The 15,411-nt window shown below is 43.6% G+C and overlaps 1 protein-coding gene across 4 annotated transcripts in view; it reads left to right on the top strand.

Moving 5' to 3' along the window:
- The window catches only part of LOC135276766 (mitochondrial mRNA pseudouridine synthase RPUSD3), a 132,667-nt gene that overhangs the window by 56,819 nt on the left and 60,437 nt on the right, over window positions 1-15,411 (top strand). For all 4 annotated transcript variants that reach the window (XR_010344317.1, XR_010344315.1, XR_010344313.1 and 1 more), the window contains 3 exons: window positions 5,675-5,812; window positions 7,066-7,187; window positions 8,915-9,015. The gene's annotated coding sequence lies outside the window, so the exon portion shown is untranslated. The remainder of the gene's footprint in view (window positions 1-5,674; window positions 5,813-7,065; window positions 7,188-8,914; window positions 9,016-15,411) is intronic.

Genomic DNA, 15,411 nt, shown 5'->3' with positions numbered 1-15,411 from the left:
GTATTAGCCTTTAAACTTGTGTGTAAAGTGATATGCATTTTAAAATAATACTTTGTATGGCTATTCACAAATGAAAAGAATATAATAACAATTATTTTTAAATTTCAGCTTTTTTACCTTCCTGGCTTCTGGTCTTTGAGCAGGCAGGCTGAGGTTTTAGAAAGGAAGCAATCCTCTGAAATAAAATGAGAGCTACGGCCGGGCGTGGTGGCTCACGCCTGTAATCCAAGCACTTTGGAAGCCAAGGCGGGCGGATCACCTGAGGTCAGGAGTTCAAGACCAGCCTGACCAACATGGTGAAACCCTGTCTTAAAAAAATAAAAATAAGGCCGGGCGCGGTGGCTCACGCCTGTAATCCCAGCACTTTGGGAGGCCGAGGCGGGTGGATCACGAGGTCAAGAGATCGAGACCATCTTGGTCAACATGGTGAAACACTGTCTCTACTAAAATACAAAAATTAGCTGGGTGTGGTGGCGCACACCTGTAATCCCAGCTACTCAGGAGGCTGAGGCAGGAGAATTGCTTGAACCCAGGAGGCGGTGGTTGCGGTGAGCCGAGATTGAGCCATTGCACTCCAGCCTGGGTAACAAGAGCGAAACTCTGTCTCAAAAAAAATAATAATAATAATAAAAATAAATTTAAAAAAAAAAAAACAACAAGACATCCAACTTTAATTCAGGGGAAAAAATCAGTACCTAGAGGCTGACCATTGTTAGAAGGTAACTAGTAATCAATCTTTCATTGAATCCTGGCATCTTTTCTGCGCTGGGTGCATGTATTAGTTAGCTATGGAAGTATAACAAATCATCCAAAACTTATTAGTTCATAATTGAGATGGTCAGCCATTCAGCCTTGGCTGAGTAGGGCCATTCTTCTGGTCTCAGCTGAGTTCCTTGAGACATGTATTATCAGCTGCTTGTTGACTAGCCAGCTGTGCTTCTGGGGGTAATCTTCCGCTTCTGGGGCTGTCAACAGGCCACCTTGCTTTTTCTCCCCATGGTATCTTATTTTCTAGCTGGATAATATGGACTTTATTCATGAAGATGGCAGCATTCTGAAAGAAAAACAGAAGCATTCAAGACCATTTGAGCCTAGACCTTAAACTAGCCCACTGTCACGTTCATAGTTTTCTACTGCCCTAAGCAAGTAAGGCCAGCCAGATCTAGGGTTTGGAAAATAGATTCTGGATCTTGATCGAAACAGCTTTAAAGGCACCTGGCAATGGCATGGATACAAGAGGGATGAAAAATTGTCACCATTTTGCAGTCAGTATTATTCTACCTTTTTTCCATAAGTGAGTGGTTCATAGAACTCTTCCACATCAGGAAACTTGTGCAAAGACCCACAGATACTAAGTGGCTGGGCTGAGACTCAGGATTAACTCTGTCTGACTCCAAAGCCCACTCACCTCCATAGATCACACTACTAAAGTAGCTGCCCTGCCCTAGACCCTTGAAATCCTGGAGAGTGACATTTCTACAGAAGAAGCCAGATTCCTTTCAGATTTGTGTTCATATACTACTGTTTATCATTGGAAACAATCATCTCAAGAAATTGCAGAAACACAAGCTGGCTCACATCTGTATTTAGAGCACTTTGGTAGGCTGAGATGGGAGAATTAGGTGAGCTCAGAAGTTCCAGTGCAGCCTGGACAACATAAAATGCTGCTTCCATGAAAAATAAATTACTAGCCAGCCATGGTGGTGCATGCCTATAGTCCAAGCTACTTAGGTGGCAGAAGCAGGAGGATTGCTTGAGCTTGAAAGGTCAAGCCTGCAGTGAGCCATGATTCATTACACCACTGCAATCAAGACTGGATAATGCAGTGAGACCCTGTCTCAAAAAAAGAAAGGAAATTGAAGAATAATTTTTTAAAGATATAGAATAATAGCTGAGGGATAAGTTTAAAAAATCGAGGCCCAACAACACATTATTTATTTTTCATCATAGAAAATAATTTGAGGCTGAGTGTGGTGGCTCACACCTGTAATCCCAGCACTTTGCGAGGCTGAGGCAGGCGGATTACGAGGTCAAGAGATCGAGACCATCCTGGCCATGGTGAAACCCTGTCTCTACTACAAAAATACAAAAATTAGCTGGGCGTGGTGGCACTCACCTGTGGTCCCAGCTACTTGGGAGGCTGAGATGGAAGAATCGTTTGAACCTGGGACACAAAGGTTTCAGTGAGCCGAGACTGAGCCACTGCACTCCAGCCTGGTGACAGAGCAACTCAGTCTCAAAAGAAAAAGAAAGAAAAAAGAAAAGAATTTGAAAACTTTTAAAAGAAAAAACCTTTTTTTTTCCCAAGATGGAATCTTGCTCTGTTGCCCAGGCTGGAGTGCTATGGCCTGATCTCAACTCACTGCAACCTCTGCCTCCCAGGTTTCAGCAATTCTCTTGCCTCAGCCTCCAGCAGAGCAGCTGGGATTACAGGCCTGGTTTTTTTGTTTGTTTGTTTGTTTGTTTTTGTATTTTTGGTAGAGACAAGTTTTCACATATTGGCCAGGCTGGTCTGGAGCTCCTGACCTTGTGATCCACCTGCCTCAGCCTCCCAAACTGCTGGGATTACAGGTGTGAGCCACTACACCCAGCCTAAAATAAAAAATAAAACAGAAATAGTGGGGCACGGTGGCTCACGCCTGTAATCCCAGCACTTTTGGAGGCAGAGGCAAGCAGATCACAAGGTCAGGAGACTGAGACCATCCTGGCTAACATGGTGAAATCCCATCTCTACTAAAATACAAAAATTAGCTGGGTGTGGTGGTGTGTGCCTGTAGTTCCAGCTACTTGGGAGGCTGAGGCAGGGTTCAATCACTTGAACCTGGGAGGCGGAGGTTGAACTGAGCCAAGATCTCGCCACTGCACTCCAGTCTGGTGACAGAGCAGGACACAGTCTGGAAATTAAAAAAAGAAAAAACTTTATAGAAATTAAATTTAACAGAGTTTATTTGAGCATAGAAGAATTTGAAAATTGGGCAGCCCATGAATTCAGAGCAGACTCAGAGAGACTCCAGCATAGCCACATTATGAAGACAGGTTTGACAGTGAAAGCAAAGGTACATACAGAAAATGAAAATGAAAATGAGGTACAGAAACAGCCAGATAGACTACAGCTTTAAACTGTCTTATTTGAACGTGGTTTGAACAGTTCGTGTTATTTTATTAACACAGTGGTTTGTACAATAATAAGTTACAGTCTATTTATATATTGGGTTAGGTTTCAGTTTACTATGTATATATATAAAAAAAAAAAACTATTGACCAAAATTGAACAGAAAAGGGGGCAGCTTTAGGCTATAATTAATTTAACAATTTTTCTTTTTTGATCATCTTCTCAATTTTTAAAGATAGACCAAAATTTTATACATTGATATTACACTGTCACCATAAAAAAATGTACTTATGTAGCTCAAATCCCACTGTAAAACAGCAGAGCTATGGGTTTTGTAGAGTGGAAACAAGGACTTCTGGTTATAATTTTTTTTAAAGGGTTACAGTAGAGGAGACCTCCTTGTGTTCAAATCTGCTTTTCTCTTTTTTTTCTTTTTTTTTTTTTTGAGATGGAGTTTCGCTCTTGTTACTCAGGCTGGAGTGCAATGGCACGATCTCAGCTCACCGCAACCTCTGCCTCCTGGGTTCAGGCAATTCTCCTGCCTCAGCCTCCCGAGTAGCTGGGATTACAGGCACGCGCCACCGTGCCCAGCTAATTTCTTGTATTTTTAGTAGAGACGGGGTTTCACCATGTTGACCAGGATGGTCTCGATCTCTTGACCTCTTGATCCACCCGCCTCGGCCTCCCAAAGTGCTGGGATTACAGGCGTGAGCCACTGCGCCCGGCCTTCTCTTTTCAAAAAGAAAGAAAGAGAGAAAAAGAAAGAAAGGAAAAGAAAGGAAGGAAGAAAGAAAGAGATAAACTAGTGTGCTTTAGGATCTACCTATTTTCTTAAAATTTTGGTTTGATTATGTCACATTTAGCATGGGTGACTTCATTTTAGTTTTGTTTATTCTGTTTGGGCCTAGTGCACAAGATCAGTCCAGCCTCCCCAAATGCTGGGATTACAGGCATGAGCCAAGGTGCTCAAACTGTTTTTTTTTTTGTTTTTTTTTTTAAAGCTCTTTAAAAAAATAATGGAGTCAGGCGCGGTGGCACGTGCCTGTAGTCCCAGCTACTCGGGACGCTGAGGCTGGAGGATTGCTTGAGCCCAGGAGTTCTGGGCTGTAGTGCACTATGCCGATCTGGTGTCTGCACTAAGTTCAGCATCAATATGGTGACCTCTCGGGAGTGGGGAACCACCAGGTTGCCCAAGGAGGGGTGAACCGGCCCAGGTCGAAAACGGAGCAGGTCAAAACTCCGGTGCTGATCAGTAGTGGGATCGCGCCCGTGAATAGCCACTGCACTCCAGCCTGGGCAACATAGCAAGACTGTGTCTCTAAAATAATAATAATAATAATGGGAACGTGTCAAAGTGATGAATTCTAACGGTGTTGTTCTCTGTTTTCTCGAGTGCACAGGAGTGCAGTCACCACTCAAGAAAACAGATAACAACAACAATATTAGTTGTTACTCAAAAACAAAAGAAGTTTTCTCCTGCGAAAAGTCGGATGTTATATCAGTAGCTAAAAGGCTATTAGAAAGTATGTTTTTGCTCATGGAACATTTCTGAAAAAGTCTCCAATAATAAAGATACTTAGTTCACTAGACAAGTTATAACACTGTTAAATACAGTATTACAGATACGGTAGTTTTTGTTGTTGTTGTTGTTGATGAGATGGAGTTTTACTCTGTTGCCCAGGCTGGAGTACAGTGGCACAATCTCGACTCACCACAACCCCACTTCCCAGGTTCAAGCCATTCTCCTGTCTCGGCCTCCCGAGTAGCTGAGAGTACAGGCACCTGCCACCACACCCAACTAATTTTTGTGTTTTTAGTAGAGATGAGATTTCACCATGTTGGCCTTGAACTCCTGACCTCAGGTTATCCACCTGCCTTGGCCTCCTAAAGGATTACAGGAGTGAGCCACCATACCTAGCCCGGATACAGTAGTATTAAGCAAAGCTAACTAAATTGACTGGATTTCTTTTGTAATTGAGATTGATAACAATCAGATTCACTGAGAGTAAAAAAAAAAAAATTGTTACAGTCAAGTCATTGGATGGCTTTTGCATCTGATAATGGAACCGCATGTATCTTCTGCTACTAAAGTCTAATGTGATTAAGTGCAGCAAAGCTTCAGTGCATTATGGCAAAGCATATTTTTACCAGGTAAAGAATATATATATATATTTTTAAGACGGGATTTCACCATGTTGGTCAGGCTGGTCTTGAACTCCCAACCTCAGGTGATCCGCCTGCCTTGGCCTCCAAAGTGCTTGATTACAGGCGTGAGTCACCATGCCCAGCCAGGTAAAGAATATTTTTAATGGTCTACTGACTGAGGACAGTAAAACCCTTTATAATCTATAATCCAGAGATTGAGTTGGCTTGCCATCTACACTGCAGCAAGATTTCAGGACCTTGAACCTTGGGTTGATAATCTCACCATTCAGAAGGGCCCCTTCAAACATTTGCAGTTGTATACCCATCGCAGATCTTAAGCTGAAGCTAATCAGTAAAGTTTCTTCTCATAAGCAGATAGCAACATTGATATAGTTGTTGTTTGTTTTTTTGAGACAGAATCTTGCTCTGTCACCCAGACTGAACTGCAGTGGCATGGTCATGGCTCACTGCAACCTCCTCCTCCCAGGTTCAAGGGATTCTTCTGCCTCAGCCTCCTGAGTAGCTGGGACTACAGGTGCACATCACCACACCCAGGTAATATTTGTATATATATATATGATTTTTTTTGAGATGGAGTTTCGCTCTTGTTACCCAGGCTGAAGTGCAATGGCACGATCTTGGCTCACCGCAACCTCTGACTCTTGGGTTCAAGTGATTCTCCTGCCAATATTTGCATTTTTAACAGAGACAGGGTTTTACCATATTGGCCAGGCTGATCTCAAACTCCTCACCTCATGATTTGCCCACATTGGTCTACCAAAGTTCTGGGATTACAGGCGTGAGACACCGCACCTGGCCTGGTTACAATTCCATATACAGAAGATTTTGGCCGGGCACAGTGGCTCACAACTGTAATCCCAGCACTTTGAGAAGCCGAGGCAGGCGTATGCCTGAGATCCTGTACAGTCACCACAGGAGTGCAGTCACCACTCAAGAAAACAGATAACCACAGCCAGACAATTAATGCCAAAGTCAAATAGCAAAATAAGTTTGCCTTTTTTTTTTTTTTTAGGACTGGGTTTCACCATGTTGGCCAGGCTGGTCTTGAACTCCTGACCTCAGGTGATCTGTCCGCCTTGGCCTCCCAAAGTGCTGAGATTACAGGCATGAGCCACTGAGCTCAGCCCACAAAATAAGTTTGCCTTTAATCTATTTTCTCCATATCTAAATATAAGAGTTTAAGAGTGTGGACAGAATTGAAGACATGGAGTTTTTTTTTACTCCTGTGATGCCATCATCCTTTGTTCACTGCCTGATGTCTAAAAGAAAGGTGGGCAGCAGGTGGTAAGCAGTGGTCTACCTGTGGTATTTTATTCCTGCTGCCCTCAGCTCTTTCTATGGCCACTATCTGTTCTACCCTCGGAACTGAAGAGAGATATTGGTAGGGGGAGGTTCTTCCTTCACCTCTGGCCCTTCCACACATCAGAGCTGCCATGTGTGGATCCTGGGTGCCAGGAATGAGCCTAGTCTGAACTGCAATGTTCTAGAAAGGTAAAATATAGAGTTAGTTTCAAAATTTAGTTGCAAATATTTATATACTTCATTAATAATTACATATTCCTCATACATTGAAATGACATTTTGGATATATTGGGTTAATTACATTGTTATAATCAATTGAACCTGTTCCTTGTTGCTTTCTAAAGTTTGACTACTAGAAAATTCAAATTTCACATGTGGCTCACATTTTATTTCAGAAAATTCCCTCCTTTTTAAAATCTCAGGCTACCTGCTCAAGGGACGACAAGCCAGGAAGGTAAAAAAGCTAAACTTTTTTTTTCTTTTAGACACAGTATTGCTGTCACCCAGCTGAAGTGCAGTGGTGTGATCTCAGCTCACTGCAACCTCTGCCTCCGGGATTCAAGCGACTCTCCTGCCTCAGCCTCCTCCTGAGTGGCTGGGAATACAGGCAAGCACTGCTCCGCCCAGCTAATTCCATCTTGACCAGGCTGGTCTTTAACTCCTGACATCATTATCCACCCACCTCGGCCTTTCAGAGTACTGGGATTACAATTGTGAGCCACCATGCCCAGCCACGATATAATATGTTATTTACAAATGCATATGTCCTTATACACAAGGTTGAATGCAAATATTCTCTAGGGTGGGCCTGGCTCAGCTCAGGAAATAAGCCTTGCTGAGAAGGCTGCAGCCTAGGCTGGCACTCTTTCTTCATTCAGCCCATCATCTAATCACATATTTAGCCCATCATCTAATCTCACAGCCTGAGCGGGTGGAATTTTTTTTTTTTTTTTAAAGTTCAACAAGCTCTCTTTGAATTTACAACAGAGTACACCGACAATCACAAACCAGTTTCACAACTGCCTCAAATGTGCACAGTATAGCAATTACATGCAAGTATTATATTTTTTAAAATCCACATTGTAACATCATGTTTCTGAGAGGCTGTCACATCCTCCAAATATTTCTACCTAAAGTAAAGGGGTTCCTCTGCTGTGTATCACCAGAAATGTGACTTACAGTCTAAACTGGCTGGTCTGGTTCTGGTGCTTTATCTTTTTTATATCGTGTGGGGGGAAACCGAGGTTTACCATCCACAGGACAGTGACAATGGAGATTCTTTAACAATACGCCATCCCATCCACCCAGACACAGCTTCCTGCCTGAACCAGACAGAGAAAAGCCCATTTCCCTACCAAACGTGACCATCTGAAAATGTGGTTAAAGACTTACTGTACCAACCATGGAGACTTAGATCTCAGTCTGCAAACTTCGCCATGTCCCCTGAAAATCTATGTTACAATTTAAGCTAATATCCATACTCGGGCAATAATTTTATTCCTGAGTATCATAGTTCTTCCCTTTCACTAGTTTATGAGTAGTTAGGTTAGGAGAAGAGTTTTTGGGTGTATTTTTTCAATGTTTATTCTAAAGGCACTAAAAATTTATTGTTGAGGTGGGTGGAATTTAAACGTTATTCAGGCCAGGTGCAATGTAATCCCAGGACTTTGGGAGGCAGAGGCAGGTGGATCACCTGAGGTCGAAAGATTGAGACCAGCCTGACCAACATGGAGAAATCCCATCTCTACTAAAAATACAAAAATTAGCCCAGCGTGGTTGTGCATGCCTGTAGTCCCAACTACCTGGGAGGCTGAGTCAGAAAAATCACTTGAACTCGGGAGGTGGAGATTGCAGTGAGCCGAAATCGCACCACTGCACTGCAGCCTGGAGGACAGAGGGGGAGTCCATCTCAAAAAAAAAACAGTTATCTGATGAGCGATGCTGGGCTGGGAATTTTTTTTTTTTTTTTTTTTTTTTTTTTTTTTTTGAGACGGAGTTTCGCTCTTGTTACCCAGGCTGGAGTGCAATGGTGCGATCTCGGTTCACTGTAATCTCCACCTCCCGAGTTCAAGCGATTTTTCTGACTCAGCCTCCCAGGTAGTTGGGACTACAGGCATGCACAACCACGCTGGGCTAATTTTTTGTATTTTTAGTAGAGACGGGGTTTCATCATGTTGACGAGGATGGTCTCGATCTCTTGACCCCGTGATCCACCCACCTCGGCCTCCCAAAGTGCTGGAATTACAGGCTTGAGCCACCGCGTCCCACCTGGGCTGGGAATTGTTTAATGAGGCACGCAGCTGGAGGTAACAGCGCGGTTTTTGCGTTTGGCAGGGCCTCTGTCTCTCGCTGCAGCTAGAGTTCCAGGTCTGCTCTTCGTTGTTCTGTGTCTTCTGCTCCAAGAGACCCAGCCTCTGTGACCCGGTGACCTGCAGGTAATGGGAGGTCCACAGCTAAGATGCCAGGACCCCCTGGAAGCCTAGGAATGTTGAGAGTGTCAGTTCTGACATCCCGAGAGAGGGGAAGCGGGTGATTGGGACCAGTAGGAAGCGTCTGGCAGGACTCAGGCCTCCCCGCAGTCAGCTCCACAATCTGCACCTCCGAGTTCTTGCCCAGCTTGGCCTCAGTTTCCTTCAGCCACAAGATGGTGGCTTTGCTGACAGCCGGAACCTGGGAGTTCTGTCTCTTCCCTGCACAGTGACTGTGCCCTGGCCTGGAGCCCTCCCTGAGCAGCTTTGCACCCACAGCACCGTATCTCCTAGATTGTGCAGGTACCATGGAAGAGTCATTGGGGAGAATCCTGACTCGGGCTGTGGGTTCATGAATGGGAATGTTGCAGAATTTTAGAGACTGAAAAGACTGTTGAGGTTGCAGAAGGAGTTTATTTTAGGTGTACACTGGCCCAGGTTTACTTGGATTTAAAATGGCTGAACCCTTAACAAAGACAAGGCTTGACCTTTTATACACGAAGTACACAGTGGTGCTAAAACAAGTTTGCAAGTATAGAACAAAGCAATTTATTAAGCAATGACAGGCACCTAACTTAGGCTTACGTATGACTCTTGCTGTGCAACCAGATGTTTGCTATTTGTAGAGCTCAAGGATTCTAACACGTGCCTTATCTATTGCCTTCTGCTACAGCACCCAGGAGGCCAGAGTTCTGCCTGATTGGGCATATTTTATGACCTTTGCCATGTTACAGAAACTTATTAGCTATAGAGAACAAAAATATAAGAATTTATAAACTTATAAAACTTGCAAAGCAGGATACAATTCCACAAGAGGGGGAATAACTCAGGAAAGTTTGCTTATGAAAGAAAAATTTAATTTCTGCTTTTCTTTCCTGCATTAATTTTATTTTTCTCTTCAGTATTCTGAAACATTAATTTTATTTTATTTTTTATTGTTTTTTGAGATAGAGTCTCTCTGTGTAGCCCAGGCTGGAGTGCAATGGCATGCTCTCAGCTCATTGCAACCTCCACCTCCCAGGTTCAAGCCATTCTCCTGCCTCAGCCTCCCAATAAACTGGGATTACAGGTGCACACCACCACACCCAGCTAAATTTTATTTTTATATTATGTTGTTTTATCAGTTCCTTTCTCCTCTTGATCCCTCCCTTTAGTGCGCTTTTATATAAGTAATACTTTTAATAGAACACACCACTATAGTGGTCTTTTTGAAGATAGTACTAAATTATATGTAGGAGAGAGTACCTAGATAAAACAATTTTTTTAATTGCCTTTTATGTAAGTTGCACCTTGGTTGTTTTAGGCTAAAGTTTTACTTTCTTTTACTTTGGGATGACTAATAGAGGGTAGGCATCTTCGTGGCTGCTCTGCTTTAGTACCTCCAGGGTTGTAGTGCCAGGACCTTTTTTTTTTTTTGCCTTGGCCTTTATGCCCCTGTGTGACGGTGCCTGTTTCAGGTTGTACCTCCCTTGAGGAATCTTACCTGTCATTAGCCAGCCGTCTTCTGGGGCTAGATAGGATGTCACGGTGGTTCTAATGAGGTTTAGATAGAATGTTTTGAAACTGGCTGGGCACGGTGGCTCACACCTGCAATCCCAGCACTTTGGGAGGCCGAGACGGGCAGATCACGAGGTCAGGAGTTCAAGACCAGCCTGACTAACATGGTGAAACCCCATCTCTACTAAAAATACAAAAATTAGCTGGATGTGGTGGTGCATGCCTGTAATCCCAGCTACTCAGGAGGCTGAGGCAGGAGAATTGCCTGAACCTGGGAGGCAGAGGTTGCAGTGAGCCAAGATTGTGCCACTGTACTCCAGCCTGGGTGACAGAGTGAGACTTCATCTCAAAAAAAAAAATCTTTTTGAAACTGATTGCAGGCCTTTGAGATCTCTGCTTTGATATACCTTCGAATTACCTTGATAGAGAATTTAGCCTTTTGTCTTTATTGAGGTGCTGCTGAGTTAATTTGCTTTACCCAGTTATTCTGGTTCCTGTTTGGTTTACTTAAAGCAAAATTTGCATAAGTTTGATGAGCCCATTGCCTCCAGACAGCTCATGGTGGCAGATGGGGGGAGGGGGGTGGTCGCAGATCGATGATAGGCTTTTTTTTTTTTTCCTGAGGGACACGTTGATACTTAATTAAGGCCATTATTTGGGTGGTGGTATGCCTAGCTACTACTGCTTCTATGGTTAAGTGTATGCTTTGAATCAAGAGAGGCAAGAGACATGGGAGGATTAAGCAACTACGTAGAATAAGCATAAACCCTATTTGTGTTGTGCGTTCTTTAAAAGATGAGAAACATTCAGGTTTCCAAGTTTGAACTGGGACATGGGCCAACTTTTGCGCTTTTGCAGTTATTTTCATGATAGCATTTTTACTATTACTAATTTATAAGCAAGAGGTTAAACTTTCCACATGGGCCAGGTACTGTGGCTCACGCCTGTAAATGCAGCACTTTGGGAGGCCAGGGTGGGTGGATTACCTGAGGTCTGGAGTTTGACACCAGGCTGACCAACATGGAGAAAACCCCGCCTCTACTAAAAATACAATATTAGCTGGGTGTGGTGGCGCATGCCTGTAGTCCCAGCTACTTGGGAGGCTGAGGCAGGAGAATTGCTTGAACCCAGGAGGTGGAGATTGCGTTGAGCCTAGAGGGCACTGTTGCACTCCAGCCTGGGCAACAAGAGCAAAACTCGATCTCAAAATAAAAATAAAAATAACTTTTTGGCCGGGCGCAGTGGCTCACGCCTGTAATCTCAGCACTTTGGGAGGCTGAGATGGGTGGATCACGAGGTCAAGAGATCGAGATCATCCTGGTCAACATGGTGAAACCCCGTCTCTACTAAAAATACAAAAAAAATTAGCTGGGCACGGTGGCGCGTGCCTGTAATCCCAGCTACTCAGGAGGTTGAGGCAGGAGAATTGCCTGAACCCAGGAGACGGAGGTTGCGGTGAGCTGAGATCGCACCATTGCACTCCAGCCTGGGTAACAAAAGCGAAACTCCATCTCAAAAAAAAATAATAATAACTTTTTTACATATGCCTCCTTCCTGGACCAGGAGGTAATTTAAAACTAGTTTGTTTTGGTAAATAGCATTTTTTACATTTCTGTGGATTGTACAGTCAACAGATATAAAGCTTGTACAGTTTTATTGGTAATGATTTTGAGCACTGCTTGTAATCTTATAGTGCAATTAAGCATACACATAGGAGTATGGTTCCCCCACGACCTGTCTTGTGCCCAAGTAGCTGGCCTGTAATATTGAATAATTCTTTTAGGTGGCCAATTAGTGTTTTTCCAGTTTTCTATTTTTATACCTTCTCTGATATTTACAATTCTCTTACTTCTGTTTTTTACTTTATTATAAATGGCATCCTAGAGTTTCTCATAGCTGTAAAGGGACTAAGAAGAAGGATCGTCTGATTTTTCCTAGTATGCAGACCTCCCATTCAATTAGCTAGTAATTGTCAATATGCTCACTGCTGGCAAATTTAATAAAGGTCTGGGGGTGCCTGCCAGCTACTGGGTGCTTCAAATTGATACCAGGAGTGATTTAAACCTGGGAAGTGAAAAATGGGTTGTAGCATGACAACCTGGACATAGTTTTACCTTGTTTATTTTTGACCTGCCACAAAGTTTTTCCCACTGTCAGTTGTAATATTGCTGCCCTAAACAAGTTATTTCTCCTAGTGGATTAACAAAAGTGTTCCCCCGGTGGGCAATACAGTACCTCCAGACTATGGAAGTTTTTAGGAGTTAAATACTTGAGGGCTTGAGTGTGGGCTTGGGAGGGGTGAGGGTTAAGGTAAAATTTTCTTAAGGTATTAACTCTTTTGCTTTTCATGGCCATTGATTTTCCATGTTAGTGTCTTCACAGACACAAGAAGAAGAAACACGTAGATTGTTAGTTATGCTATTAGCCAGTTGAGCAGATTATTTGCTACTGGAGGGGGTTTGAAAACCTCCTGGTTAGTTGTTTTTACAATTTATTTATTTATTTATTTTATTTTATTTTTTTGAGATGGAGTCTCGCTCTTGTTACCCAGGCTGGAGTTCAATGGTGCGATCTCGGCTCACCGCAACCTCCGCCTCCTGGGTTCAGGCAATTCTCCTGCCTCAGCCTCCTGAGTAGCTGGGATTACAGGCACGCGCCACCATGCCCAGCTAATTTTTTGTATTTTTAGTAGAGACGGGGTTTCACCATGTTGACCAGGATGATCTCGATCTCTTGACCTCGTGATCCACCCGCCTCGGCCTCCCAAAGTGCTGGGATTACAGGCGTGAGCCACCGTGCCCGGCTCCTTTCTTTTGTAAAGATCTTGAAGTTAAGTATAATAAAGTAAAAATTAACATTTTTATACCACTACACAGGGATAGGATGAATCTTTTCTTAGACATAGGGGTTGGCAAAGATGACAGCATAGTAATAGAATAGTTAACAATACTAAGATCACAATTAGGCTTAAGATGTTTATCCACATTTATTTCGATGACTCCTTAAGCTTCCGCCATGAGTGGACTAGTTAGGCTCTGGTTGTGTGACTAGAGCAGGGCTGCTGCTCCTGCTGGTAGCTTGGTCTCGTTGCAGGATCAGTCCGGTTGGGTGCTCTGGATCCTGCTTACTGGTTCACTTTTCCTGAACTGCTACTGGCTTTAACCAGCTATAGTGGATTCTCGGTCTGATGCCTGCAACTTTAATTGCAGTTGGGGTGGACAACATTACAATATCAGGCCCACCCCATGTTGGCCCCAACGTGGTTGGGCTCCACTTCTTGACCCAGACTGAATCCCTGGGTTTAAATGGATGCACAGGATCTGTTAGACTAATAGGTAATATTTCTCAAACCTAACCCTGTATTTCCTGCATAGTTGTGCCTAAGGCCTGATTTGCTTTCTCAGGATTAATTCTCCTAGCTCTTTGATGTTCCCTTTAATTTGGGTTATGATAGGGAGTGGCCAGCCAAATAAAATTTTGTAGGGTGAATACCCAGTTTGTGTGGTGGGAATGCACCTGTCTCGGAGGAGGACCGTGGGCAAGACTCAATCCCACTGCAAATAGGTTTTCTGGCAGAATTTTTTTAATAGCTGCTTGAGCATTTGATTCATACGCTCAACCTTTCTTGAGCTCTATGGTCGATAGGCAGTATGCAGTTTTTAGTTCATTTATTTTTTACTTTTTTTTTTTTTTTTTTTGGAGGGCGAGGACCCAGCCTGAACGGTGGGGCCCCCTACCCAGTTTTTAGTTTATTTTTGAGAGCCATGTTAGATTTTGAACAATTTTGGCTGCAAATGCTGGGCCATTGCCTGATCCTGTAGTTGAAGGTAGCCCAAACCTGGGGATAATATTTTTTAATAATATTCTAGTTGCGTCTTGTGCCTTTTCTGTTCTGGTGGGGAAAGCCTTTACCTAACCTGAGTAGGTACAGGCAAACACTAACATATAGTGATAGCTTCCTGCACGGCCAGCTCTGTAAAATTTAGAAGCAAATTTTCACAAGGTGCTGCCCCTACTTTTTGAATTCCTTGGGGGCCGGATTGGCCCCTGCCATGGTTTGTTCTGGGCAGAGGTCAAGGATTGTTTACAAACAGCTCAAGAGATGACAGTGAGCCATGTCACATAGAAGTGGCATTCTAACAGTGCTTTTAATACTGTTTTTCCCACGTGAGTTCCTTGGTGGAAGTGTTTTACAAATCTAGGGGCTAGGACTTCCCAAATGGCTAACTTCCCATTTGCAAACTTCCACTATTTTCCTTTAGCATAGCTCCCAGTGTCCTGAACAAACCAGGCCTTTTGGTTTGGAGAGTAATTTGGAGTTTTTGAACACAGTGTCTCCGGTAGGAGGGTCATGGCACAGGCAGCCTTTCCAGCCTCTATGTGGGATGCAGGGACACCACCTAGGACTGCCCGCTTAGCCTTCTTGTTTGCTTTTTAAATTTTTTTTTTTTTTTGAGATGGAGTTTCGCTCTCGTTACCCAGGCTGCAGTGCAATGGCGTGATCTTGGCTCACCACAACCTCCGCCTCCTGGGTTCAGGCAATTCTCCTGCCTCAGCCTCCTGAGTAGCCGGGATTACAGGCACATGCCACCATGCCCAGCTAATGTTTTGTATTTTTAGTAGAGAGACGGGGTTTCACCATGTTGACCAGGATGGTCTCAATCTCTTCACCTCATGATCCACCTGCCTCGGCCTCACAGCTACTTTTTTTAGTGCTCATACTGCATTGAAAAGCTGCAGAATTTCTTCTGGATACTTTATGTTTGTACCTTGGGCTAAGAGCCATTTTTTTTTTTTTTGAGATGGAGTCTCACTCTGTTGGCCAGGCTAGAGTGCAGTGGCATGATCTCAGCTCACTGCAACCTC

The sequence above is a fragment of the Aotus nancymaae genome, unplaced genomic scaffold, assembly GCF_030222135.1.
Source record: "Aotus nancymaae isolate 86718 unplaced genomic scaffold, 86718_ANA_hifiasm-v0.15.2.pri h1tg000028l, whole genome shotgun sequence".
In the NCBI taxonomy this organism is placed as follows: domain Eukaryota; kingdom Metazoa; phylum Chordata; class Mammalia; order Primates; family Aotidae; genus Aotus; species Aotus nancymaae.
The sequence above is the reverse complement of the archived record's forward strand: the minus strand, read 5'-3'. Positions and strand labels throughout refer to the sequence as shown.